Here is a 27,325-nt window from a genome sequence, read left to right as displayed (position 1 = left end):
TGTCATAACCCTCCTCCATTAACCAGTTTAAAGGAGGAGTAGCCCCAGGCAAAACATAGATCCTCCTGTTCCACCTCTGGGATATTGTGAACTTCTCAATATCTGCCACCCATGAAACCCCCCATAACTTCTACTGTCTGTCTATCAGTAGGGGGAGGGAACCTAAGGCTTTGAGGTCATATGTGGTTTTCTAGGTCCTCAAGTGTGGCCCTTTGACTGAATCCAAACTTCACAGAATAATAGGATTTTCTCTGTAAAATTCAGTCAAAAGTCACACCCAAGTTTCTAGAAGGCCACATGTGGCCTCAAGGTCACAGGTTCCCCACCCTTGACCTACATCATTTCCATTGTAAACTGTGCACACCTACCCTCATCATGTTCTCACAGTCCCAAATCCCTTAATTTTTACACATACATCCTACTCTAACCTTGCCCACCACCTCCACTGTACCCTCTGCAACTCCAATCTAATTAACAAACTGTTGTTCATGGTGTAATGCTTTCATCTTATAACATTTACTGAAAACTAATAAATAAAACATGCATATTAAATGCTTATTGATTGATAGAATATATAAATCAATTATTCATAACTTTTTAAGTATTTTCTTTATATATCACAGTCAAGATCTTAGTGATATTGTTATTTTTTTTATCTTGCAGATATAAAGAGAAAGAAGAGGAGGAAAAGGAGAACAAAAACAGATGACAAAATTATTAACAAGTGCAGCCAATGAAATGGTCAGTTATTCATTTCTGTTAAATGTTCTATGAAAATGTTTAAGGCTGATGGATTTTACTAAATCATATATTTTTAAGCCAAATTTTGGTCCACAGCACAGTTACGTCTGTGCCCTGACTAGAAATAATTTTTGTAAAATAGGCCCTTAAGACAAGGTAGTTGCACCCATGCTGGCACCATAACCAAAATGATTCTGAGCATCTTTGATTCCATCATCAAAGCAGCTTTATAGGATTTAAAGCATTTAAGTGACAAGAATACTCTGAAAACATTTCTTCATGGACTGACACAGTTGATTCTTGAAAATAACGGGGTCCATGTGGAATCTCAAGAATGACCCCACACATTTCTTATTTCTTTGGTTCATTTGTGCCACAAGTGCGATGGCTTGCAGTTGAAGAAGGAAGGTTTGGGAATAAATAATATGAAAATACTTTAGAAATATATTACATGTGCTATGTTCTATGGAGATAATAAAGAGATGTTTGTAAATACTTATCATTAAACCATGCTCGAATAAGTTTAACAGGCATGTAGGGATAATAGTGAAGAACAATAACAACAATACTATTCAGATACCAAAAAAAGGTAAGATTTTAGGGCAGGGATCTAAGTTTCTTTTCATTTTTTTTAGAGTTCTAGAATGTGAAAATTGATTTCCTTGATTTTTTTTTTCAATTTAATTCAGTAAACACTCAGAGCTTGTATTATGGACAAAGCACTGTGTTAGGTGCTGTGGATGTAAACAAGAAAGAGAAATACAGTCCCTCGACTCAAGGAACTTACAATCTAAAAGGAGAAGACAACCCACTAAACAAAGCTGGAAAGTGGTGATGGGACATTGGGGTGTATCTTATTCTATGAGGTTGAAACCAGGCTAAGCTTCAGATCCAAAGTAGAGTGAGTTAGAAGTCCTATTTCTGTCCTTTATAAAGTAAGTTTTGGGGGGAGTTTAGTAACAAATTCCACTGCTCCAATCAAAGGAGAGAGTAAGCTGAGAGTGGTATCCAAAGTTTGAATTAGCAGCATAGTAATGAGATTGGAGGCAATAAGTTTATCCTGGGAGGGATATTTGTCCAATGAAGTTGAGAATAATCAGAGATGAGGATATAGCTAGTCATTTTACCAACTAACTACATCTTAAAATGCAAGTACCCAAATTATTCATTTAAAAAAGATATCCAAACAATATGTGATTGAGATCATATAAAAATTCAAAATATTTTTAAGAGATCTGAATTGGGAGGGCAGAGCCAAGATGGAGGAGTAGAAACAGGATTTCCACATGGTTCCCTCTCCGATGTCTTGCAATTCATGAAAAAGTGACTCTAAACAAACTTTGGAGCTACAGAACCCGCAAAATGACAGAGAGAAGCTAACCTCCCACTGAAGACAGTCTGGCAGACCAGCAGGAAGGGGCCAGCACAGTGCTCTGGGAGCCCAGCACCAAGTGAGGCTGATGTTTTAGCCTCAGGAAAGCCACAACTAGCCACCAGCTGGAGGGACTTGAGATCACCAGCAGCTATGGTGGTTTCCAGAATTATCAACCTACAGATGTTAAGGACAAAGTGAGAGGTTAATGCAGTGTGGACTTTGTGAACCTAAGTTCAGGAGTGTGGTCTGCCCCTTACCTGCTGGAGGGACAAGTGGCTGAGGTGTTGTGGCCCTGCAGCCACTGCCATGTGTCTCCTTCAGAGCTCCTGGTCTCCAGATTGTAGGGGCACCAAGTGATCAGTCTGAGGGGTAATAACTCTAGGTTTAACCTGCTTGGATCTGGATTTCTGTCTAGGTTCGAGGTGCTGGGGTGTGTGACCACTTTGCCAGAATGTGTGGAAGCTTCACATAGGGCACCCAACTAATAGCTCCAGCAGCTATGAAACAACCATTGATTGGGAAAAAAATCTCCTATTTCTGCTAGCAGAGTTCTACTGTGGCAAAAAGCTCAAAAGGCAAGTAATTGAGTAGCAAAATGAGCAAGCAAATGAAGCAAATCAAGCAGAGCAATCTGACATTAGACTCTTATTTTGAGGACAAAAAGGATCAAAGCATGGAGCAAGAGGAAGAAAATAAAGTGAGAACTCCTTCACCAGAAACTTCCAAGAAAAATATGAGCTGGTTACAGGCCATAGAGGACCTGAAGAAGGATTCTGAATACCAAATAAGAGAAGTGGAAAAAGTGGGAATAGAAATGAAAATGAAGCAAGAAAATTATGAAATGACAGTCAACAACCTGACTGAAGAAAATAACACCTTAAAAAATAGGCTAACTTAAATGGCAAAAGAAGCTCAAAAAGGCAATGAGGAGAGGACTGCCTTAAAAAGCTGAAATTGCCAGAAGGAAAAAGAATCTCAAAATGTCACCGAAGAGAATCATTTTTTCAGAATTAGATTGGAGCAAATGGAAGCTACTGACTTTATGAAAAAATCTAGATACTATTAAACAGATCCAAACAAATTTTAGGCAATGTAGAATATCTCATTGGGAAAATCACTGACCTGGAAAACAGATACAGGAGAGATAATTTAAAAATTATTGGACTAACTCAAAGCCATGATCAAAAAAAGAAGCTTGAAATCATCCATCAAGAAATTCTCCAGGAAAATTGCCCTGATGTCTTAGAACCAGAGGGCAAAATAGAGGTTGAAAGAATCCACCCATCCCCTCCTGCAAAAGAACCCAAAAAGAAAACTCCTAGGAATATTATGGCCAGTTTCTGGAGTTCCCCGATTAAAGAAAAAATATTAGAGGCAGTCAGGGAGAAATAATTTGAATATTGTTGAAACATAATCAGGATAACTCAGGATCTGGCAGCTTCTTCACTGAGTAATTTAAGGGTTTGGAATATGATATTCTGGAGGTCAAAGGAGCTAGGATTAAAACCAAGAATCACCTACCCAACAAAATTGACTATCAATGTTTCAGGGGGAAAATATGGTATTTCAACGGAATAGAGGACTTTCAAGCATTCTTGATGAAAAAAACAGAGTTGAATAGAAAATTTAACACTCAGATACAAGAAGCAAGAGAAACATGAGAAGGGAAATGGGGAAAAGAAATCATAAGGGATTTATCAAAGTTGAACTATTTATATTCCTACATGGAAAAATGGTAATTGTAACTTATGAAACTTTTCTCAGTATGAGAATAGTTGAAGGGAATAGAAGTGCATATGTGTATGTGTGTGTGAATGTGTACAGGTATACATAGACAGAGGGCACAGGAACAATTTAATAGGAAAGGATGATACTTACAAGGTGAAATTAAGAGGTGAGAGAGGAATATAATGAGAGGGTATGGGGAGAGAGAGAATGGGGTAAATTATCTCCCATAGAAGAGGCAAGGGAAAACTGTTACAATGGAGGGGAAGAATAGGAAGGCAAAAGGGCATGATTCAACCTTATTCTCATTGAATTTGGCTTAGGGAGGGAGTGACATACACACTAAATAAAGCATCTCACCCTACAGGAGAGTAGGGGGGAAGGGAATGAAATGTGGGATGATGGAAGAGAGGGTAGGCTGGGTGAGAGGGAAATTGGAAGCACCCACTTTTGAAAAGGGAAAGGATCAAAGTAGAGAATAGAACAAGTGGGGTGTTAGAGATGATGGAGGGAAATATAGTTAATCTTTCCCAACATATCCACTATGGAAATGTTTTGCATAGCTACACATCGACAACCTATATTGAACTGCTTATCTTCCCATTAAGTGTGGGTGAAGAGGGAGGAAAGGAAAGAATCTAGAATTCAAAGTTTTAAAATCAAATGTTTAAATATATATATATATTAAAATACATTTCTATAAAAATTTTCTAAAAATATATACATGAATACATACATACATATACACACATGCACACACACACACACACATATATATATATATATATTTATTATTTTACATGTAACTGGGAAATAAGATATACAGGCACTGGGGCATAGAGATCCACTGTGCTCTACTGGAAAGTTAGACAGGGGATGGGAGAAAATATGGGAAAGAGCAGATTAGGGGAGGGTATATTCAGTGGGATCGCTGTTTTGGTATGGTGGTTAGGGAAAACATGTGTAAAATATGTGTAATTCAAAATCTTTTGGAAATGAATGATGTAAACTAAAAAATTAAAAAGAGAGAAAAAATTTTAAAAAAAGATCTGCATTATCGTTAAAATCTTTCTATTCTCTTATCTGATCATCTTGCTGGAAATTGACATGTTACTATTTCTTAATGGAAATAGATGTCATATTTCAAAGATTTTCAGAGTGAATGGTATTTGTTTCATGTCCTCCTTTAGGAAAAGCCTTGTTGGGCACTGAGAGGGTCAACCTTGAAATATCGAAAGAAGGATCTAGATTGAATATCTTGAACTTGCTAATAAACAACAGTTTCTTGTTATTTCTTCTATTTTTTAGAGATTATTTATTTGCAGATCATTCATCTTCCTTCATATCCTATGGAGAAGTCTAATTCTCTACATGAAACTGCTGTTGTTCCTACTTAGCTCATTTTCTGTTCATCTCACCCAGTCACCCTGCTTTTCAGAACATACCAGTATATCCTTGTGTTCTAATCTTTAAAATGAAGGGTTTGTACCTGATAGCTTCAGATATCATTCTATGTCTAAATCTGTGATCCTAAGCCTATTTAGACAATGGCAGAACACTTCAGGGTGAACAAATATTGAGGGGGGTACTCTCTTCTCACTAGTTTGCCATTTACTAAGCATGGAGCCAATTTCTATTTACTCTGGAGGATGGTGTAAATGCTGTTCCTCATTCCCTTAAAGACACACAACTCTCATACTTCTGTATCCCCAAGTTAACCCCCTTTAGAGGCAAGACAGGACATGGCTGACACCAATGCGGATTCACAATTATAAGAAAAGTACTTTTGGTTAAGCCACCTGGATCATTTCCCTATGACCCCTAAATGCTTCATCAAGTCTATAATTTCAATTGTTTCTAATTGTTATTCCATTCTTAGCCCTGATCCTAACAGTTGACTCAGGCTTTTTTACCCAACCATGGTATTATCAATACTTCCACTTTGGCCTTTTTCCTTGGCATCCTGTATACCTCCTACTTCTTGGCTTGGTGATAGGTATTTGTTAGATCTCTGCTCTCAGTTCCAACATTACAGCTCCCTGGTCTATTTTCCAAATAGCTCTCAAGTCAACATCTCTGTCTAAGCTTGTTGGACATAATTGGTCATTGAATTTTCATATCACAACTGATAATGGGTTATTATCATAGGTTCCTTATTTGAACATAAGAATTTTGACATTAAAAGATATCTGGCCATTGATACTATTTAACACCCTATATATTGTGTGTGAGTTATTTTCTCAAATTTAGAGATTAAATGAGAAAGTGAGGAAGAAAAACTTTAGTTTAAAATTCAATAAGATTTGTTTTAATGAAAGTAACCTTTTTATTGTGTGCTTAAAGCTTAAGCTCAAACTACAGTTCCTGAAGATAGAAACTCCTGGAAGCCATGCTTAATAAAGTTAACATTAAAGTTTAGACATTAAAGCCAGTTGTATCTCTGGGGAGAACAGCAATAAATAAAATTCTCTTGGGTTCCATGAAGAAATCTGACTTTAAGTTCCAGTTAGTTATGAAGCAATTAGAGGACAATATGCCCCAAGAGGAAATGAGAGAATCTATTATTTCACATAATATATTGACATTCTTTTTGTTGCTATTGACAAAATATTTGTTAGATTATGACATATATATTTAAATTGTATTAGTTTAAATGTAACTAATGGAGACTATTTTTTTGGACTTGGAGACCCATAATAATTTTATGCATTTGGAATTCTGACTATGGGTCCCCTGATCTCCTATAATACTTACTTTTAATGATGTTTATTTAAGTATTAATGGCTGAAGAGAGGACAAGACAGAGATGTTGTGGGGCAGCTAATAACCCTAGCTTGTAAAAGTAAACACTCTTGATAAAGCTCGTCATTAGGTATCATTAACTGTTAACAAGGCCTGGTTTATATTGAATATTAAAATGTGTTGTTATTATCAGAATGAAAAAAAGATATCATAAATATTACAAAGATGTAACAAATGCTTTGTCATTAGCTCAGATGAGAAATGGAAGCATATAGTGTTTAATAAATATTTATTTATTTTTATTATTATTTTTTAAAGCAATTGGGGTTAAGTAACTTGCTCAAGGTTACATGGCCAGTTATTATTTCTGGGTGTGGTGCTGAGGATCTGAGCCCGGATTTGATCCAGGTCATCCTGACACTGGAGCCGGTGCTCTTACTTGCTGAGCCACCTGGCCACCCCTAAGCAATTGGGGTTAAGTAACTTGCTCAAGGTTACACGGCCAGGTGTTTCTGGGTGGGTGCTAAGTGTCTGAGCCCGGGATTCGATCTCCAGGTCTTCTCAACACTGGAGCCGGTGCTCTTACTCGCTGTGCTACCTGGCCGCCCCAATAAATATTTATTGATTGACTTGCAGAAGTATATCCTAGGCTTCTTATTTTAAACCTAGACTACTGAAAGTCATTTAAGTATATTCATTAGTGTACCTTTTGAAAATTAATTTTTCAATTTTTTCTAATTCATCCGAGAAAACGAAATTATATATTCATTGGCATCTGTGCTCCCTTTCTGCCTTCCCCACAGTCAAATCACATACACACACATACCCAGAAAACCCAAAATGTGATTATTTTCCCTAGTTATTCAAATGCAGTTTTTGAAAAATTTGCAGATTTTTACTGAAAAAAAAACTAGACTAACCAATGATTTTAAAAGCAATAGATGATTGCCTTGCAAATAATTAAACTCACACAAATGAAGGGTTTTTCCCCAATTTGAGATACAGAACAATGATTATGGAATAAGGAAAGAGGGAAGGAGGAAAATCCCATAGTAGAGACCCTGTTTCTCTTACTGGTACATTCTGAAAAGCAGGGTGACTGGGTGAGATGAACAGAAACTGAGCTAAATGGGATCAACATCTGGTTTATGTAAAGGGCTCCACTTCTCTGTAGGGTATGAAGGAATATGAATGATCTGCAAATAAGTTCACTTGAGATATTACTGAGTGAGTGACCTTGGACAAGTCATTCAATTACTACATGCAAAATGTAATTCTAGTGAAAAAGACCTCATAAGTTTCATTGATCTAGATCTTGAAGGCACCTCAAGGGTAAACAGTAAGATCCCTAATATTATTAAGGAGGGAATAGAAGCAAAGAAAGGGTAAGTTATTTGACAAGGTCATGTAGTCCTAAGGAGAAAAGTCAATATATGAATTAAATTAATCAGATTGTAAATCTTGCCATTTTTAATAGAATTCAGATATCACAGGTATAACAATGTGTAGACCTTAAAGTGCATGTAAATATGATGTATCATTACAAAATCTGAAGGTTCTTGATTTCTAAGTTCCCTAGAACAATTTTTTCCACTCATTGAGCAATTCATTCTAGAATCTCAAAGTCAATTTTAGCAATTAAGCATAACTGTAGTTTAGAATCCTAACTCCAAATTATTTCCCCTAACTCTGTGTGCATATACATGAACATTTGTGTGTGTGCATGCCTATTTAAACCTCAGGATCTTTCAAAAATTGCCTATAGTGCTTCTTGGATGATGGCAGCCAATACATCTATAGTGAAGCTCTGTTTTTTCTTCAGAAATGAAAATGAATATATATCAAGCAAGTAGAGACAAAGACACATTGAAAAGGGGGGGGATTTTTAACTAAAAAATTCAAATTACATAACTCTAATATGTTGACATCATTATGTAAGGGCTTTGCATTTGGAAATTTAGTTTTAACATGATATGCTAAGCATTTATTTTTTTTTTACAAATGAACATAAAAAGGACTCTTTTCAAGGAGTCTAAAGGGCATTTGGAGTATTTGCCTAGGAAAAATCTTAGCAAAAGAGACAGAGACAGTCAGCCAGAGACAGAGAGACAGAGGCACAGAGTTAGTGCCAGAGAGACGAAGAGTGAGAGCTAGAGTGAGTGAGAGAAAGAGAAAGACAGAAACAGAGACAGAGAGAGAAAGTGAGACAGAGAGAGACAGAGAGAGAGAGAGGGAAAGAGAGAGATAGAGAGAGAGACAGAATTAGAAACTGAAAAAAAATCCATCTTAGAAAAAATACTACTCCAAAATGAAGATAGCTTACCCATCCTTACTTTCTTAGCTATGATTTTGTTTGTATCTTCGTTTTCATTAATTCAAGGAACTTTAAGGGAGAAACTTCCTTCTCCGAATGGAGCTTAGTACCTGCTCTGTAATTTGAAATCTTAGAGAGATCCCCAAGTCATTGATAGATTAAATGACATTTCCAGGTCATACAGGCAGGATGGGTCAGATGATTCACATGAAATCAGTTTTTGTCTATGTAGGTAGTTTTCTTTCCATGTCTATGGCCTCCCTTAGCTTTATGACCCTTTATAATCTCCTATTCATCTTAATAGCTTCTCATTTGGCAAAACTTCTGTCTAGTGACATATTTAAGGCCAGATCCCTTCTGCTTGTTTCTTCCCCCTTGCTTCTGATTTACTGAAGTTCCTGGATTCTCAGACTCCAGGTCAGCTGCATGGACCTAAAGTCTGGAAAACTTCGGCTCAATTCTCACCCAGTAACGTTTTGCAACAACAGGATAATTGGGAACTTCCTCTCAGTTCCAGTTTGTTCCATTATGAAAGTAAGGGGTTGGACTTGAAGGCCTCTAAGCAGCTTCCCCACTACAAATACTTCTTCCTATAATCTGCAAAGAGTTACCTAAAGTATTAAGAGATTAAATTACTTTTCCAGAATCTCATAGTTAGGATCTTTCACAGGCTCAACTTGAACCATATTCCCGATTTGTGTTCTAGCTTCCATCTATTATGCAGTATGCGTGTATGTGTACATATCTATGTCTGTATTTACACATGCGTGTATGTGCATATGTTAATACACACATGCAGCACTTGCACACATTTATTCTTGCTACAAATGCTACATCAGCTGATCTAAGCCTGCATATTCTCTGCTAGTTTTCTTGTACAAAATTTATTGTAGGTCTTCAATTAATTTGGGTAGAAATTTTCCTTTCTCCTGTCTTTGGAACTAGACCATTGTAGCATATAAAATATTTTCCATCTATCCTTCATGCTGGTGGGGGTTATGACTGGTCAATCTTTTTTCAATCATTTTTTTTAAAGGAATTGGGGTTAAGTAACTTGCCCAAGGTTACCTGGCCAGTTTTTTTTATTTTTTTATTTTTTGTGTGTTGGTGTGGGTGTTAAGTATTTGAGGCTGGAACCGATCTCAGGTCATCCCAACTCCATGGCCAGCTCTTTTACTCAACGTGACTCCACCCCTTCAATCATTTTTAAATTATATAATTCAATCAAATTTGTAGTTTCATTTATTTTTATCTATTTCTTTCTTCATCTATTTATCTATATATCTAGTGTGTGTGTGTGTGTGTGTGTGTTTGTGTGTGTGTGTGTAGTATCTGTTCACATGCTCCATGGGCCTTTCCATTTTCCTCCAAGTTAATTCTATTATGTCTGAAAGTGGGATTTGGTTGCTATAGGGTACTTTCACTTTTGATCCACATTGGCACCTTCACAGTCAAAAAACCCAAACTAAATCTATCTATCTATCTATCTATCTATCTATCTATCTATCTATCTATCTATCTATCTATCAATCTATCGATCTATCTATCTATCTACAAACACATTTTTTTTTACTTCTATTTATTTGATTAAATATTGCCCAATTGCATATTAGTTTGATCCAGGATACACTGTTTCACCAGGTTCAAAGGCAGGAGTTTGATGCCTCAGCACTACACTACTCTCCAATTCCTCTATATGACAATAGTCTTCCTTGGGATATTGTAGTGTTCAATAACTCGCAGCCGTACTAGATCATAGATCGTTGGAGTCACAGGGAACTTTTTGTTTGAAATCTGAATAGCTCTCTGGGAACTATTATCCATCCCACAATGTTTGCTTGCAGCAACAAAAGCTTATCTTAGGATCCTATGATTCAGATCCTGTGCGAGGGACCTTAAGGATATCGTTTATTATGAGCAGCAAGCTTTCCATCAAACAGTGATTGATCTTGCTTGTTTTTAATTTACTGAAGACTGACTGTCGGATACCTGTGAAGCTGGATGTTTGAGTGATTGTTTTAACAGGGAAATCAAGGAGAGAGTAAATCTTCAAACTAGAGAAATGCTTGAGGGAGGGCTTTGCCTGAGGTTATAGGAAATTAGAGGATTCTTTTAGCAGGTAAATGACTCAAGAAGCCTAGAAACAACTTATCATTAACTTACCAAGAAAAATTAGTTAAAATTGGAAATTACTAGATGGACTTTCTCTGCCTCCTACATTCCTGGTAGGTTCTTGATACCTTTGAAGCAGCTATGCTACATTCCTAGAGGCAGATTCTTTAACTTAATTCTTCTTCCTCCCATATTAATATACCATTAAAAATACATTTAAGGCATTTTTGACATTTTGTTTTTTATAACCTAACCCTAAATAGGAAAACTGTATTGGTCCCTCTCACTCTGAAAGCTCACATGACCCCTATTCATTTATATTTCCTTTTTAATCTTCCATGATTTGATATATGTGGATATTGCCTCCTCTGGGATTAAAAAACTTATTGATACATCTCAGTGAGTTGCTTGAGGAACCAAAAGGTTAAGTGATCTGTCATATTATTGCTATAGACGAGTTTTAAAATAAGATTTATTTCTGACTCCTGGGGAACTACTCAATTCAGATTGCGCATTTCCATGTTTCTCATGCTATTTTAAAAACTTAATATATGTGTTAAAGCAACACCCATATGTGTGTATGTGTGTATGTATACATATATATGGAATGATATAATGTTTATGTTATTCCATGTTAATAAAAAATACAGTTCCCTAGAAGTTATGACAATATCGTCACAAAATAAGAATCAATGAAAAAAAGGAAATTTGTAACAATTTAAATATTTATGATAATGAGATGAGAAAAATCTCTTCTTTTCCTGGCCTCAGTATGCTTTTAACAAGTAAACAAGAAAACTCAAATTATTTTCCCTTTCCTGTAAATTGCCTTATTAAATGTTTATCTCCACTGCAATTAGAATGATCTTCTTTATAACTCCAATGTAAAATGTTGGTTTTGGGGGGTGCTCAAATTGTCTAATTAACAAGATCTTTTTAATATTTGTGATTGTAATCAGTATTTACGGGAACTCCGTCTCTGGCTGTCTCTATAAATACACAAACTTATACAAACATACATATATGTACATATGCATGTGAATACAAATGTACACACATGTGTACACATATGTACATGCACCCATGTGTATGTATTTGGGTGTGCTAAGGCCTTGATATTCTCTAGAAAGTCCATTCAAAGTTCTGTTGCTTTTAATTAGAAAATGTCTCTTTTTTCCCCCGGGAAAATTAATAACTAATGAAGGTAAATATTTTTATAATCCTTAATTGGTATAGTTAAAATTTGAGTTTTAAGTCAAAGACAGCTTGTGTTTATTGATCATAATGTATTAGTTGTATGTTGAAAACTTTGATACATACTTTCCCTTTATCTGTTAGCTTAATAATTCATAGATCAATTTCAGTTTTACTTTCCCATAGTTCTTAGCCTTTCCATGCTATGAAATGGGCACTGTGCTCTGGCATAAAATGTACATGGGAAAGTAGATATTTGTATGGCAGATAAGTCTATGAAAATGTAGGGTTCTTTGTTAAATGCTGACATAGAAGATAACTTAGAAATGTATGGAAATTATTAACTCACATTTCACAAGTGAGTAAACATGTGCTAAATTTACTTGCCTGGGGACCCACAGCAATTATTTGTCAGAGGGACGATTTGAACAATGACTGTTCCCAGATCTGGCATGCTAGTTGTTTGGGCAGTCTGCTTATTCTTGAGGCCATGAGGGTAGCTTTGAGAATTTGGATATTATAAATGAAATCAGTGTTTATAGTAAGAGAAGCCAAGAATTTGGAGTGATCTCCAAGGTGAGTGAATCTAAACCATATTTAAAACTTCCTTATCATTGTAAACAATTGTTTATCCAAATCTATGATTGGAGACATATCCAGAGTCAAAACCAGCCATATACTGAAGTGGTCTGTTTTACATTGGGTTCTAATTGTGAGGTAGTGTGTTTTTTATTGATTTGTTTGCTTATTGTTTGTGCAACCGTATTTGCCTCAGTAGAGCTGACAATTACCTTTGCTTGATCTTCTTCCAGTCCCTCTTAATATCAATGTCCCCTGAGACTCTGTCCTACACTATTATTCCTTCCTCTTCTACCTTATTTTATTGGTAATCTCCTTGGCCTCTATGGATTCAATTCCCATTTTTATGCTAATATTTCACAGATCTATTTATCCAGCCCTAACATCTCTCCAGACTTCCAGTCTCATATCTCTAACTGCCTAATTGACATTGTGAAATGGATTTTTCCATTTAATCCCTATATGTTTCTCAATGAGGTCATGTTCATATCAATATGTCTTTTACTGTACTTACTATTTTTCTCACTAAACCCTCCTCTCTTTCTAACTTCTCTATGACTCACAAATAAGGGATCATCCTCGACTTCCTATTCTCTCTCATTGCCTTATATTTACAATTAGTTGCCCTGATTGTCATTTCTACCTTCCTAACATTGCTCAAATTCTTTTCTCTTCTAACACTGCCACTATCCTGTTTCAGGCCCTTATTACCTCAAGCCTGGGCAATTGACATAGCCTTAAGGAGGTATTCCTGCTTTTAGTCTCTCCCCATTGTAGTCTGTTCTCCATTTAGATGCCAAGTTGATGTTCCTAAACTTCAAGTCTGATCATGTCATCCCTACTAATAAGGCTCATTGGCTCCCTATTACATACAGTATCAAATATAAAATTTCCCATCAGGCTGTTATATCACTTTATAAACTGCCCCTTTCTATCCCATATTTTCATTTTTATAGCTTACTCCCTACCACCCACCTCCTGCCCTTTAGTCCAGTACAACTGGATTCCTTCCTATGCATAGATTATACTGCATCCCCCTTCACTAAACATTTTCATAAACTAATGTATACCTGCAAATCTCTCCCTCTTCATCTCAGCCTCCTTACTTATCTGGTTTTCTTGAAGTCTCACCTAAATTCCCACCTTTGGTAAGAAGATTTTTCCACTCATCCTCAATCTCCAATTATTATCTCCAATTAAACCTGTCTGTATATTGTTGTTTTATATAGACTTCACTATTAGGCTCCAAGTTCAGTGAAAAAAAAAAGCCTATTTTTTTTCTTTGTATCCACTATGTCCAGCCCAGGAATTGGAAAATAATAAGTGCTTAATAAATGTTTATTGACTGATTAATTGACAGAATCTTAAACATTCAAATTGTGAAAGCACTTAAATATTAGTTGACTGACTGAAAGCATCTGTTTATAAACTAACCTGATATTTACATGTTGATTTAAAATTCCTATACAGTTTTACATATATGTTATGTGCAAAGTATTTGTATGCAAATATATACACATAGAAATATGCATCCATCTATGTGTATGTATTGTGTAAGTGTATGTATGTGTGCACATATGTATGTAGTTACAGTTATAGTTTTAATTATCTTTCTTGATACATAAAAGAAACTTACCCTTCAGAATAAAGGCTTCTCTGATGCAACCTGAGATTCATTTCAGAGGTGAGCCATTTTGTTCTGATGCTTTGCTCTCAATATTATTGCAATCAAATGGTCATCATCAAGTGATATTAATATTCAACTGACATTGAGGAAACATTTTTCATTTATTTTTATTTTATTCCTTAATAGTTAGGTAAATAATTCCTGATTCTACATCTAAGATATTCTAGATAGCCCTTTATATATTAGGAGTAGGTTGAGACATGTTTATTTGTACGAAAGACTCAGTATTCTTTACCTTTATTGTATTAGAGCAATTAATATTAAACAATCAATCAATGGCAAAAACAATTATCCAATGAAAATTTCCTTTTACTATGATTAACAAATGTCCAGAGTAAGCCATATTATGTCATTTTCATGTTGCAACTAGGGCATTTCAATTACATTAAGGGTTATAACTTTTTTTCATGGACACATTTATGAGCTTACTCCCCATCATTCTCATTTGGTGAGGCTCAGACATTTCCCCTGTAACTTAATATTTTTTAAGCTGGTACTCTTTTTTATAAATGCATATTAAGTAACCATTGGATTCCACTTGACATCAACCTCAGACTAAGAGGAAAATATTACTTTTCTCATTCCACAGCCAGAACGTCTCTTTTTGAGTATTTCATATCTTGAAACTTTGGTATTACCATGATTCTGTAGAATAAGGTCATTTAGCCTAATCTGTCCTTGAATAGTAGTTACCTCTAAAACATACCTGACAAGGTGTCTTCCCACTGCCTCTAGTAATATTCTGATCTGATCTCACCAAACAATAGAAGACCACTTTCACCTTCCTACCTCTGGACAGTACAATGTAACATAATTTAAAATAAGATTACTTTTCATGGCTATGATATCATACTCTTGATACAAAGTCCAGTAAAATTTCAAGATGTAAAATTTATTTCTGATGAATCCTGCCTACCCCATCTTATAATCCTGAAGCTGATTTACATTTCAGTCTAGGTATAAGAACTAATATTTACCCCCTCTTAAAATCCTGCTTTTTATATGTAGCCCAATATTTTAGCTGACCAAAATCACTTTGAATTCTGACAATGACATCCAATATGTTTACTAAATCTCACAAATTTATTGCATCTCCTAATTTGATTATTTTGCCATCATGTTTTATCAAATAATTTATAATTTTAAAACTCATTCAATACTGTGTACTTTATTTGAAATTTCTTATTTTCATAATGTCTGCCTTAAATTAGTTCACTATTTATTTATTTAGGTGTAGTTTTATTGTTGTTTGTTTGTTTTTTCCCCTGTCTGGCACATACTAGGCACTTATTAAAATTGACTGACTCTTGAGCTATAATGCCAATGTGATAATCACAGTGCCCATGGCAGCTGTGAAAATGCTGGTGTAGTTGTGAATCACAAAATGTAACAGACTCTCCACATGGAGCACAGAATCAAAGCATTTATTCAAATACCAGAAAGCAGAATTCCCAAACCAGAAAGATAAATTCATCATAGCAACCAAGAAGTTGGTACACATAACCAATGTAGCAAAATTCAACATTGCCAAGCCTTCCCTCCATCAAGCCTTCAAAACAAAACAGGCTCCCTTAAGCAGGAATGCCTTTCTCTCTCACTCACTCTAGCTGCTCAGACTGCACATTGCTTGCTCCCAGCAGCTCTGACTCCCTCTCCTTCTACTTCCTTCTCCACCCTTTCTGTTCTACCCTTTCAAAAAGCTCCTCCCTATGTGAGCTCCATGTGATTACATTTGGCCTATTAAGGACAGGGAAGGTCTTCAAATTCCCTTAGACCTATTAAGGGGCAGGGGAGATCTTCAAATTCCTCTTAGCATTACATGAACCAATCTAGATTCTTCTCCTTTTTTTGTATTGTGTATATGGGAGAATGAAAGGTTTTTTGTTTCATGTAGAAATTCTCAGATTTTCAAGGAATTATACTTAGTTATGCATAATTTATTCATGGCATTATTTCTTTTTTTTATTATTATTTTTTGTCTTTTCCCCTGCCACCTTTTTGACTTCTGAATTTCACTGCTTTACTCATTGGTCTTGTCCTGGTTTTATTCCTAAACCTTCTCTCTTTGCCTTTGTACTAATACTTGTTTCCTTCTATTACACAGTCTTCACTGCAGGTAAGAATATAATCACTCCCCTTCCTCCTTGTCTTATACAACATCTTTACATGAGATATATCACTGTCCACTGCCCCATTTACAAAGCCCTCATTTGTCTCTATTTGGTGTAAGGAAGTACAGGTGATGTCTAGGAAGAGGAGTACAAGGAATACAGGAAATGACCCATTGGGAAAGGCCTCATATATAAGGTATTATCGGAAGGTGATAATGAAAGCTGGGAATTCTCCAAGACAGACCAGGAAATATTTTCCAGAACTACACAACTGTCTATACAAATATATAGTAGCAGGCCATGGAATGGAAAAAAAAGGGAACAATTCCTTGATGAACAGAGAGTTGATGTAGGGAAGCAATATAACATGAGACTGGGAAGGTATATAAGGGACAAAACCAGAGTAGCAGATGACTTCTTGTCTTTGCATTAATGACAATTTTATTACTCATTAGTTAGGAAAAAAAAACAGGAAAAAGAAATTCTATTGTTCACATGGTTCTGATTAACAGGAAGGAAAATATTCCTTGGGTTAAAATGATAAACAAAAAATTAATGTTGGGCTGGAGAATGACCACTTCCTCCTAAAATGTGTGATAGAGAAGAGGAAATCTTAAGTGCTTTGGTTTTGTTGTTCAGTAATTTCAGTTGTGTCTACCTCTTCATGAACGCATTTGTGGTATCCCACACCTCTCTCCCCCCGCTTGGGCAAAGATACTGGAATAGTTTGCCATTTCTCCAGATTTCTTTACAGATAAGAACTGAGCAATGACGGTTAAATGACTTGTCCAGGGTCACTCATGTAGAAAGACTCTGAGGTCAGATGTGCACTCATGAAGATGAATCTTACTGACTCCTTGATCAACATTGTATCCACTGTGCCACTTAAAACATATGCTAGATAAGCACCATTGATTCAGGGAAAACAGAGTTCAAAAAACGTTCTTTGGAAGCATTAGTAGTATTCCTTGGCTTAATTTTTGCCTATGTCAGTCAGCTCAGGAGTGAAAGGAAATTCTAAATGTGATTCTAAAGATACAAATGAGGAAAAAATAACTGTCAAGGAAGTTGTTTGTGTAGGAGTTTTATTGTTGATTCATTAAGAACACAATGACAAACACAATTTTTAAAAGATGTATAGTGAAGATTGCAGCAGAGGCAGCTAATATGATAGGATTTTATAACACAGTAACAGCCTTTTTTGTCTTTACTTTTATATTTCTATTAAAAAATATTTTTTCTCTCTCCTATGTCTTTTCATTTTAAACTAAATAAGAAAATGATACCTTATATAATTCATATTTCTTCTGCCACTACCTTTTCCTTCAACCCTGTCTCACACAATTAAACAGTATTACTCTTTTCCAAGGCTAACCCCTCTGCTGTCACAAGCAATTCCATTTCATTCTATCTCTTCCAACAGATTGTCCCCTTTGTGATTCCCATATTTCCCTTATTTTAAATCTCTCCCTGCCCTCTGGTTCCTCCCATATTGCCTAGAAACATTTCCATATTTCTCCTATTGCTCCAAAAAAAGAGAAACAAAAAATGAAATTTTATTGCCCAATTTTTGTGACCTTTTATCTCTTCTTTTTCTCTTTGTGGCTCAACTCCTTGAAAAGGTCATTTACAATAGATACCTCAACTTTCTTTCCTCTCATTGTCTTCTTGATCCTTAAAAATCTGGAATTCCACTCTCATCCTTGTACTGAAATTGCTCTCTCAAAAGTTACAAACAATCTCTTAATTGCCAAATCCAATGGCCTTTTCTGAATTCTCATTTAATTGATGGGCCAAGAGTCACCCAGCTGGTTAAGTGTCTGTGGTAAAATTTTAATTCAAGTCTTTCTCAGTCTAAGGGAATCACTATCTTGATTACCCCTTGCTACCTCTATATAATATAAATGAAAAAAATCATTACATTTGCACTTGACTCAAAGCTGGAAGGGAGTGATGAAATACTAAAAGGTATTAGACTCCAAAAAGGTCTTGAGAATCTGTAATCTCTTGTCAGAACCAAATAAGAGGAAGCTGAATATGGGGGGAAAAAAAAGACTTTGCACTTGGATCAAAGAAAGAAATCAACTCTGAAAATCTGGGAGGAAGGAAAGGGACAGGAACGTCAAGAATCAATCAATCTATCTATCTTTCTCCCATATATGCATATATACATACGCATCAATACCTATATCTCTCTTTCTGTTTACTCATTTTTTCAGGCATGTAAAACACTTTGTAACCCATTTGGGGGTTTTCTTTGCAAAGCTACCGTCATTGTTTGCCATTTTTTCCAGATAATTTTTTGGATGAAGAGACTGAAATAAGCAGCATTAAATGACTTGTCTAAAATAACACAAACAGCGTCTGAGCCTGAATTTTATCTCAAGTCTTCCTGGCTCCAGGCCCAGATGATCTATCCAGTGTACCATCATGCCACCTAGGTTCTCATTCTCTCTTGCTGTCTGTCTCTCTCTCTGTCTCTCTCTCTGTCTATCCCTCTCTCCCTTACTCTCTCCCTCCTTCTTTCTTTGTCTCTTTCTTTCCCCTTTTAGTAGACACACAAATGCACATACATAGATAGAGAAATATCAATATAGAAAATGTTTCTGCATGGAATATAGAGAGAGAGAAACACAGACATACACATATATACACATATAAACAATGTGTCTATACATATGTATATAAATATATATGTATAGATATCTATATTTGTATATACATACACACATAGTGCATTGCAGACACAGTGTGTCTTATAAGTCATCAGTATGATAAGTCTGATAAGTCATCAGTGTCTTAGAATTGTCCTATAGCCCAATGTGATCTTGGGTTCTCAGAGGACAAAACTTCTAAGAATAAGGCCCTTTTATCCTCTGTACTCTGTGATGGTGCATCTTTACTCTGCCCTAATCAAAGTGCATCTAGAATATTCTGCTTAGTTTTGGGTGTTGTTCTGGAGTCAGAGTTCATCCCTAGAAATATGATCAGAAGGAAAAATGGGCCATAAGAACCAGTTGAGGGATATAGGGACATTTAGCCTGGAAAACATGGAACTTTGAAGGGGCATGACAGCTCTCAGTGGTTATTTGAAGGGTTATCATGTAAAAGAGGGATTAGACTTGTGCTGTAAATTATAGTTAGTATATTTTAAACACTTCATAAAGGCTTAATAAATAATTCATGATGCATATTACTAAAAAGACTATTTCCATGTGCTCAGCTGCAGTGATAATGTAAGACTATGTCCTATCTGCTGAGACAGGGGTCTTAATTTGCAGACACTGACACATTATCAGATGTCCCACATGCCCTAACTCCAGTTTGATGTGTGTTTTCCCATGTTGTCCACATTATAGAGAAACATCTTCTGCTTCATTTGATCATTATAATAAGTTGCCAATGGCAAGATAGAATGTCACACCCCTAAACCCAAATGAACTTAATCTTAGATTCCTCACTTCAGACAGGAGACAGACTCATTGCTCAGAGGTAAATTGATGCATTTATTAGGGAGAAGCTGTGCAAAATGAGGATTTTTTGTTTATAAAAGCTGAAAAGGATATGGTGCTTAAAGTAAGATCTTAAGCAAATGGAACCTTTGCAAAATTGTGGGATATCATCATTTTGCTGAATGTTATTTTATGTCTAAACATGCCTATCTATAACTAGGAAGCACTGAGAGGGAAGATATAAAGATGGAACATTAACTAATATATTTACTGAAAGTCTGTTGATGAAAGGTGACATTTCTGCTTGATGTTCATTCTACTGGGAACCACAGCTTCTTGGTGCTCCTAACTCATATTATCATAGGTATGAAATTGCTATGCTATGTTGCTGGAAAGAGTTATCTGTATCCTAACAAGGAGACAGACTGTATGTACTGGGGTCCTCTCAAGCATTTTAAAATTTCTTATTTATAAAGTTGGTATCAAATTTATTGTAAGACAAAATAGAATCCCAGGGTTTTTGTCTTTGTCGTTAAGCAAATTAATTTATTCCATAACAATAACCCAAGAGATTTTGCCTTATAGTTCGAAAGTAAAATGAATTCAGTTTTATGATTAAGAAGACCTGAGTTCAAGCCTGCGATGGCAAACAAATAAGTACTTAGCTCCTTGTTTCAGTTGAGCCTTGCCCATGATTATATCAGGTCTTTGTGAAGAAACAGAAATTGTGAAACCCACAGTGGGAGGAATTTGCTGATGCAACAGGAAGGGATGGAACAGGGAGGAGCTAATGACCATATTTAAGGATTAGCCCAAGCTGGGAGAGAACAGAACTGAGAAGGTGAACAGTTGGGGAGGCCAGAATTCTGTTTGTCTGTTCTGTCTGTGTTCATTTTTGTTTCTGACACTTTGTGCAGTAACCCTGGGACCTTACTGGAAGCCCTGAAAGAGGATTTTCTTGTTGTCTGTTTATAGAAGTCCTAGGAGGGGTATTTCATAGGTCATCAGACCATACTGATGATGCTTGGTGATTTCTCAGACAGAGACCCTGTCTTCTGGTCTGTGTTGATTATACAGGCAGAAAATGAATTGATGATGGTGCCAGCAATGTGTATGAATGTTGTTTTGGCTCTGTTAAGCTTTGATTTCCCAGAAACAGGAACTGTGAAGTATTTTAGGTGGACTGGACACCATGAGCTTCAATATGTAATGGGACCTGCACAAGGAACTGGACAAAGAGCTGGCCAGGGAGTTGGACAAAAACTAGATGAGGAAATGAGAGGTGCCTACCTTTGAATCCAGGAGACAGTTTTGTAAATTCAGGCAACAGCTGAGACCATGGAAGAGGAACCACGGAATTTGGGAGCCAGTTTCAAGTCAAGATGAAAAGACCTCTCCTTGGGCACTTAATGCTGACTGAGAAGATCATGCTTTAGTGTGGCCTAGGGGTGTGAGAACTTTGTACTCAATACCTTTTACCTCGTAAGGATGATTGAGTTAAGGATGATTGGAAACAAATCTCTAGTCAAGAAGAAAGAAGACTGAGAAATTAAGACAATGTTACCTGGGGTGGAGAACTTTGACATTTGTACTGTGTGTCCCTTAAGGAGGCTTGCTCCTTACGGATTATTGAGTTAAGGACTTACTGAATGATTGTACTTTGTATCTCTTAAGAAGTTTTGCTTCTTAAGGATGATTGAGGTGAGGACTTACTGCATGATATCTTTGGTTCAAAACTATGTGATCACTTTGGTGAAAACAATGTGGCCACTTTAGTGATAAGTTTTTTATGTTATTATGTTATAACATTGTAAATGCTCTGATTTGGTTACTATTAATGTTTTTTTTCTTAATTTTTTACTGAATAATGGAGAGTTCATTATACTATGTGATCAGAATCTTAAAGTTGTTTACAGCAACATTCCTCCGTAGAGCTGCTTTTTTGCTTGGCTTTACAAAGCCCAACTTCTGAAACATGTCCATGGTTAAAACCTTGGGAAAATCATTTAAACTCTCAGAACTCAAGGGGACTATCTACCACTATAAGTTACAGGTTTGCACTCATAGAGTTTTTAACTGGATGTTCCATACACTAATGAAAGTTATTGTAGCAGGACCATTTCATTTAGACTTAATGGCCTACCACCATGGCTGTAATTTCTAGGAGAATCTTAAGCATGCTTAGGTTTAGATGACTCAAGTTCAAAATCTGATAGCAATTATTCACTAGCATTTTGGTAATGAGTAACTTACTTAAAATCTGAAATTTAATAACTTCAACTCTAAAATATGCATATAAGACATTCGTTACCTGATGCAATGATAATTCCATACAAGCCTTAAATAGAAACAGGATGGTGGTAGTAATAGCAATTGTAGTAGTAGAAGTAGTAGTAGTAGTAGTAGTAGTAGTAGTAGTAGTAGTAGTAGTAGTAGTAGTAATAGTAGTAGTGGTAGTAGCAGTGGTAGAAGAAACAGCAATAGTAATAGTACTAGTTGGAGGAGGAGGAGGAGAAATGTTTGTAGTAGTAGGCATAGGAATAGTAAGTAAGGAGAGCAGTGTTAAAATGAAATTTCGTATATCTCAGTTGTTCTTCACAGTAGCCCTCCTTTACAGGAGTTGTAATTAGTCCCATTTTGTAAATTAGGAAGCAGTGTTCCAAGAGGTTAGGTAACTTTTTCAGGGGTCCATTGCAAGTATATATAATGGGAACATTTGAATTCAGCTACTATTAACTTCAAACCCATTACACATTCCGCTATAGCTTATTGACTTACAAAATAATTATTATTCTTAATATTAAAATAAACATTAAAACAAGGATATAATCTGAATGTTTTCTAGCATAGTCTCCTTGTTTGCTAAACATGTTTGGTATTAATAAAGATTGTATTTATTTTCAAACTATTATGAAGATGCTTAAATATTTAACTATCACCTCATATTACAATACAAACAACATCACTAACTACAAAAGATGTTTATCCCCATTCCTAAGAGAGTCATGGGAATTATGATAATTAGGAAGTCAGAATTTAAGTTTTCTAACACATTTTTTTTTTTTACTTAGACTTGTGCTGTCAGTGGTTGTTAGATGTCCTGGTCAATCTACAGAAACTCATTTACACCACAGTTTAGCTTCATAGGTATTTGTAGTTGACTTAAGAATCTAATCATCGAATAGTCCTTTTGTCTTCTATGCTTCAACAGAATGAAGTAAAAAAGAATAGCATAAATAATGGGAAAGCCCCTCTTCCCAGCCACCTATATTTCTCTCCTTCCTCTATTTTAGGTGCCCACCCTGGAACAAAGATGGAAATAGGGGAGAAGTGTGAATAGACCACCCAACCCTTATCTCATACCTCTTCTCTTGTCACCACAGCAGCTATTGGCTATCTTAATTGCCAGAATAAGGAGAATGTAACATCTTTGTAATCACTTCAGTTCTCTGATTCAGGAAGGAGTTTTTCTGTGACCTTTGTTAAAATTGTGATGTTTTTTGTCTCCCATGATTTAAAATTGAATTCATCCTTTATTTTTTAGCAACAACCACTAATGATTAGAAATTGGTCATATCTGGTAGGTTCAGGGAGCCTGAAGTAAGAAGTGAGTGATTATACAATATCCATACAAGTGATTCTTGTGTTTTCTGATTAGAGGTAGGGGAGAGAAAAATCTAGTGTTTGCACCTAGTCAATAGAAGATTTATCACTGAAAACTCACAGTTAGGCCAGTATGTGACTTAGGAATGAGGTAAGATTGACTTTAAAGCAGTATGCACTGGAGTCTATAGGAGGTCGAGAAAATACCAATTCAGGTAAATAGTACAAGATGCCATTGTACTAACTGTGTAGTATTGCTCCCCTGATGGAATTTTCCTATTGGAGTCCACTAAGATGTAGGACTAGAAGTCAGTCTATCTAGACAGAATGCACTTGTATCCAGAGACTGCCCTTCTCCTTATCCTTTCTATGCTCATTCAAATCTCCCAGCGACGGTCCTCACATCCATACCCACCATTAACAACACCCTTCAATTTATTTCAAACATTAATCACTCTATGTTAGTCATAAAAAAAGACAAAAAAAATCAGGTCTGTGTTATTTTTGCCATACAAAATTATATTCAATTAACACCACCGGAAAAGTCCTGGCACTTTATAAAGCACTAGAGAAATTCATAAATGTGGACTCTTTTCAAACTTATATCTTGTTAAAAGTGCTGTCTTTGTTTATCTAGATCTAAAATACTGAAATATCTCTTCTCCTCTTTCCTTTATCTGTCCTAGGATACGGAATGGAAAGAGTGAAAAGAGATCAACCCACGAGGCCCCAGAAAAATGACTGGTACTCCCTTCCACATGACCTTGCTTCATCTCATGATATCTAGAAATTTTCTTCATGCTTTTCCACGCCATTCTCAAACCTTAATTATCACTGATCCTCCCTTCTTCTTCTGATGACTCTAAGCTTGAATTTTGGATATGTTGGTGCTCTATTGGGGTCTAGAAGGAGGGACATGAAGGAATAAGGACAAGTGGAAAGGAGGAAAATTTTTGTTTAATGTTGAGAAAGACTTCTTAGTCTCTTAATAGAATCAACCCAATATAGAATGTTTCATCTGAACTGCTGGCATATTCCATCAACTTGGAGGTAAATAAGCACAGGTAGAATCACCACTTACAGTGTATATTATGATGAGGATTCCATTTTTTCAGAGTGTGTACTCTACTAGATGACGACTAAGGATCTTTCACAATTCCAAACTTCCATTTTTGCATTATTCTACATTTTAGGAGTATTATGAGGATTTTAGCTTGAGTCCTATAATCCACATGTAATGAGAGATCATGTTCAATAAGTTTTCCCTGATGTCCCAACAAAAGTTCTTTTGCATCTTCAGGTCTTTCTTGAGAACACTGGCATACCAGATGGTCTCTGTCATGACAATGGAAATACCAGGCAACATCTCCAATGGAAAATATGTATATGCTGGGTAAAATTCAGTATCATGTGCTTCCAGTTTGCACAACTAATCTTGTAGCCAGTGGATGGATCCCCCTTTTCCCAAAGACCTGAGGAGTTAATCCTTTTCATGGGGAAGTTGACTACTCTGTAAACTTGGGGGGAAAGGGAAATGCCATATCAGCTCCCCCATGGCTCCCGTGGCTGGAAGTAGAAGAGACTGGAGAAAAAGAAATTATTCTTATATTGCTTATAGTGAGTCTGATATGGAACTATTCATGCTCTTCCACCTCTATCCCTAGGTCATGTTGTATCCCCATCCCTTTCTCATGAACACTATCTTTTACTTTCATAATCTATAGGGAAGCCCAGAAAACATGTTTTGACAAAATTCAGAGAAGAATGAGGACAAAAGTGACTATTCACCCCTTGCCATTGGTCCCTAACTTTATTATATTGGGGAAAGACAATAAGGGTAATGTATGGTCCCAATCTTTATAGCTTACTATAGAACCAGAGGTTGGGATCTCGTTAAACTATCATGATCTTTCCCCAATTCCCACAGATATATGCACAAACCCCAAGCTCTAAGTTTTGCCACTCCAAAAGCTAAATACCTGCACTTCAGCTACTCTATAATTATAACTGGCTCCCTTTCTTATTTTCAAAAAATATAACAATCATTATTTTTCTTTCCTCTACATCCCCTATTAAAAATGAGAGAAAGAAAATGATTGTAACAAAGTGCATATTGTGAAAACAAATTCAAAATGAATGAAACAATAAACATTTTTAAGCATCTACTTTGTACCAGGAAATATGCTAAGCCATGTATAAAAATATATGTATCATTCTGCATCTTATATCCATCATCTGTCTCTCAGGAGGTGAGCTGGTTGAACACTGCATTGATCAGAAGTCTTAAGTCTTTCAACATTGTTGTTTATCTTTACAATATACTTGATATTACATTAATTGTTATCTTTAATCTGCTCACTCAACTGTGTATCAGCTCATAAAAATCTCAGGATTCTAGGAAAACTTCCCTATTTATTATGATGCAATAACATTCCATTATAAACAAATGCCAAAATTTGTTCAGATATCCACAATTGATGAATACCCCTCAGTTTCCAGTACTTTGAGATACACACAAAATATACACATTTTACACATATACAAATATGATGTATATGCACATAAATTATAGAAAGATGCACCAAATACAATATATTATATCATACAATGTTCATATGTATATATTTATATGTGGAAATGTATTCATACATGTACATGCATGTGTATATAGTCATGTCATAAATATATGTGATATATGTACGTACAAAAACTACATATAAGAAATTGGCAAAGAAAGGTCTTTAAACATTGATGACGGAGTCTAATCAGAAATGGCCTCACATTGTATGTCACTTAGATAGAGTTGCTATTCACCAGGGTAAAAAAACGGATCCCCACTCTGAGAAATCTGCCTTTCAACCGGGGGACAACAGGTATCAACTTATATCTTTGTCACTTTCTGTTAAGTTTTGTTTCCCAGTTCCATGCTGATTTGAAGAAGAGATGATTGTAATGTCCCTAGGTAAGGAGAGATTACAGGCACTAATGACAAAGACTAGTTAAGAATCAAGCAGCAACCATATAACTCTGACACCAGAAAAACATAAGGCTCACTTTCTGACTTCATCCTAGTCTGAAGATTGTAGCAAAATAAACAAGATAAGATACCCAGGCCAAAGTGGAGACTGAATTTCAGTCAGAATGAAATGGAAAGCTTTCACCTTGCGAATATAAGGTAGCATTCATCTACTGGAACTTCAATGAGGGCAAACTGATGAATGTGGTGATCAAACACAAACCCAGGTCAGGAACGTAGTTCAGACAATGAAGATATCGATAATTTTTTTTTCCTTTATTCAGCTATCTAGAAGCATTGAAAGCTTGTGGGTAGCCAGTCAAATCTGTCTCTGATCCTGAAATACTACAGTTACTTAATACACTAAGAAATCAAATAAATAACCAAATAGGATCCAAATTAAACCAAGATATTCCCTACAGATAAAGGACAGATAATTCATATATCACTATGTGGAAGTCATTACCATAAAAAAGTCTAAATATAATATTACAAGAAATCATAAATGAAAACTCAGTTGATCTCAAAAAAAGAGGGAAAGTGAAAATATAAAGAATACACTGGTCAAACCTGAAAGAACTCCCAAATGAAAAATTTTGGGAACATTATAGCCAAAATTCAGAGCCCTCAGGTGAAAGAAAAAAAATACAGCAAGCATTCAGAGAGAATTCAAA

The 27,325-nt window shown here is 35.8% G+C and overlaps 1 long non-coding RNA gene across 1 annotated transcript in view; it reads left to right on the top strand.

Annotated features, from left to right (window-relative positions):
* Positions 1–25,800, top strand: part of LOC138157752 (uncharacterized) — a 48,142-nt gene extending 22,342 nt beyond the window's left edge. Inside the window, exons 2-3 of the long non-coding RNA XR_011167448.1 lie at positions 664–741; positions 24,322–25,800. This is a non-coding gene — a long non-coding RNA (uncharacterized lncRNA). The remainder of the gene's footprint in view (positions 1–663; positions 742–24,321) is intronic.
* Positions 25,801–27,325: the final 1,525 nt, after the last annotated feature.

Source organism: Petaurus breviceps, unplaced genomic scaffold, assembly GCF_028583685.1.
Source record: "Petaurus breviceps papuanus isolate PSGF00001 unplaced genomic scaffold, PetGlider_PUasm1.0 173, whole genome shotgun sequence".
In the NCBI taxonomy this organism is placed as follows: Eukaryota; Metazoa; Chordata; class Mammalia; order Diprotodontia; family Petauridae; genus Petaurus; species Petaurus breviceps.
This window is presented reverse-complemented; position numbering and strand designations above follow the sequence as displayed.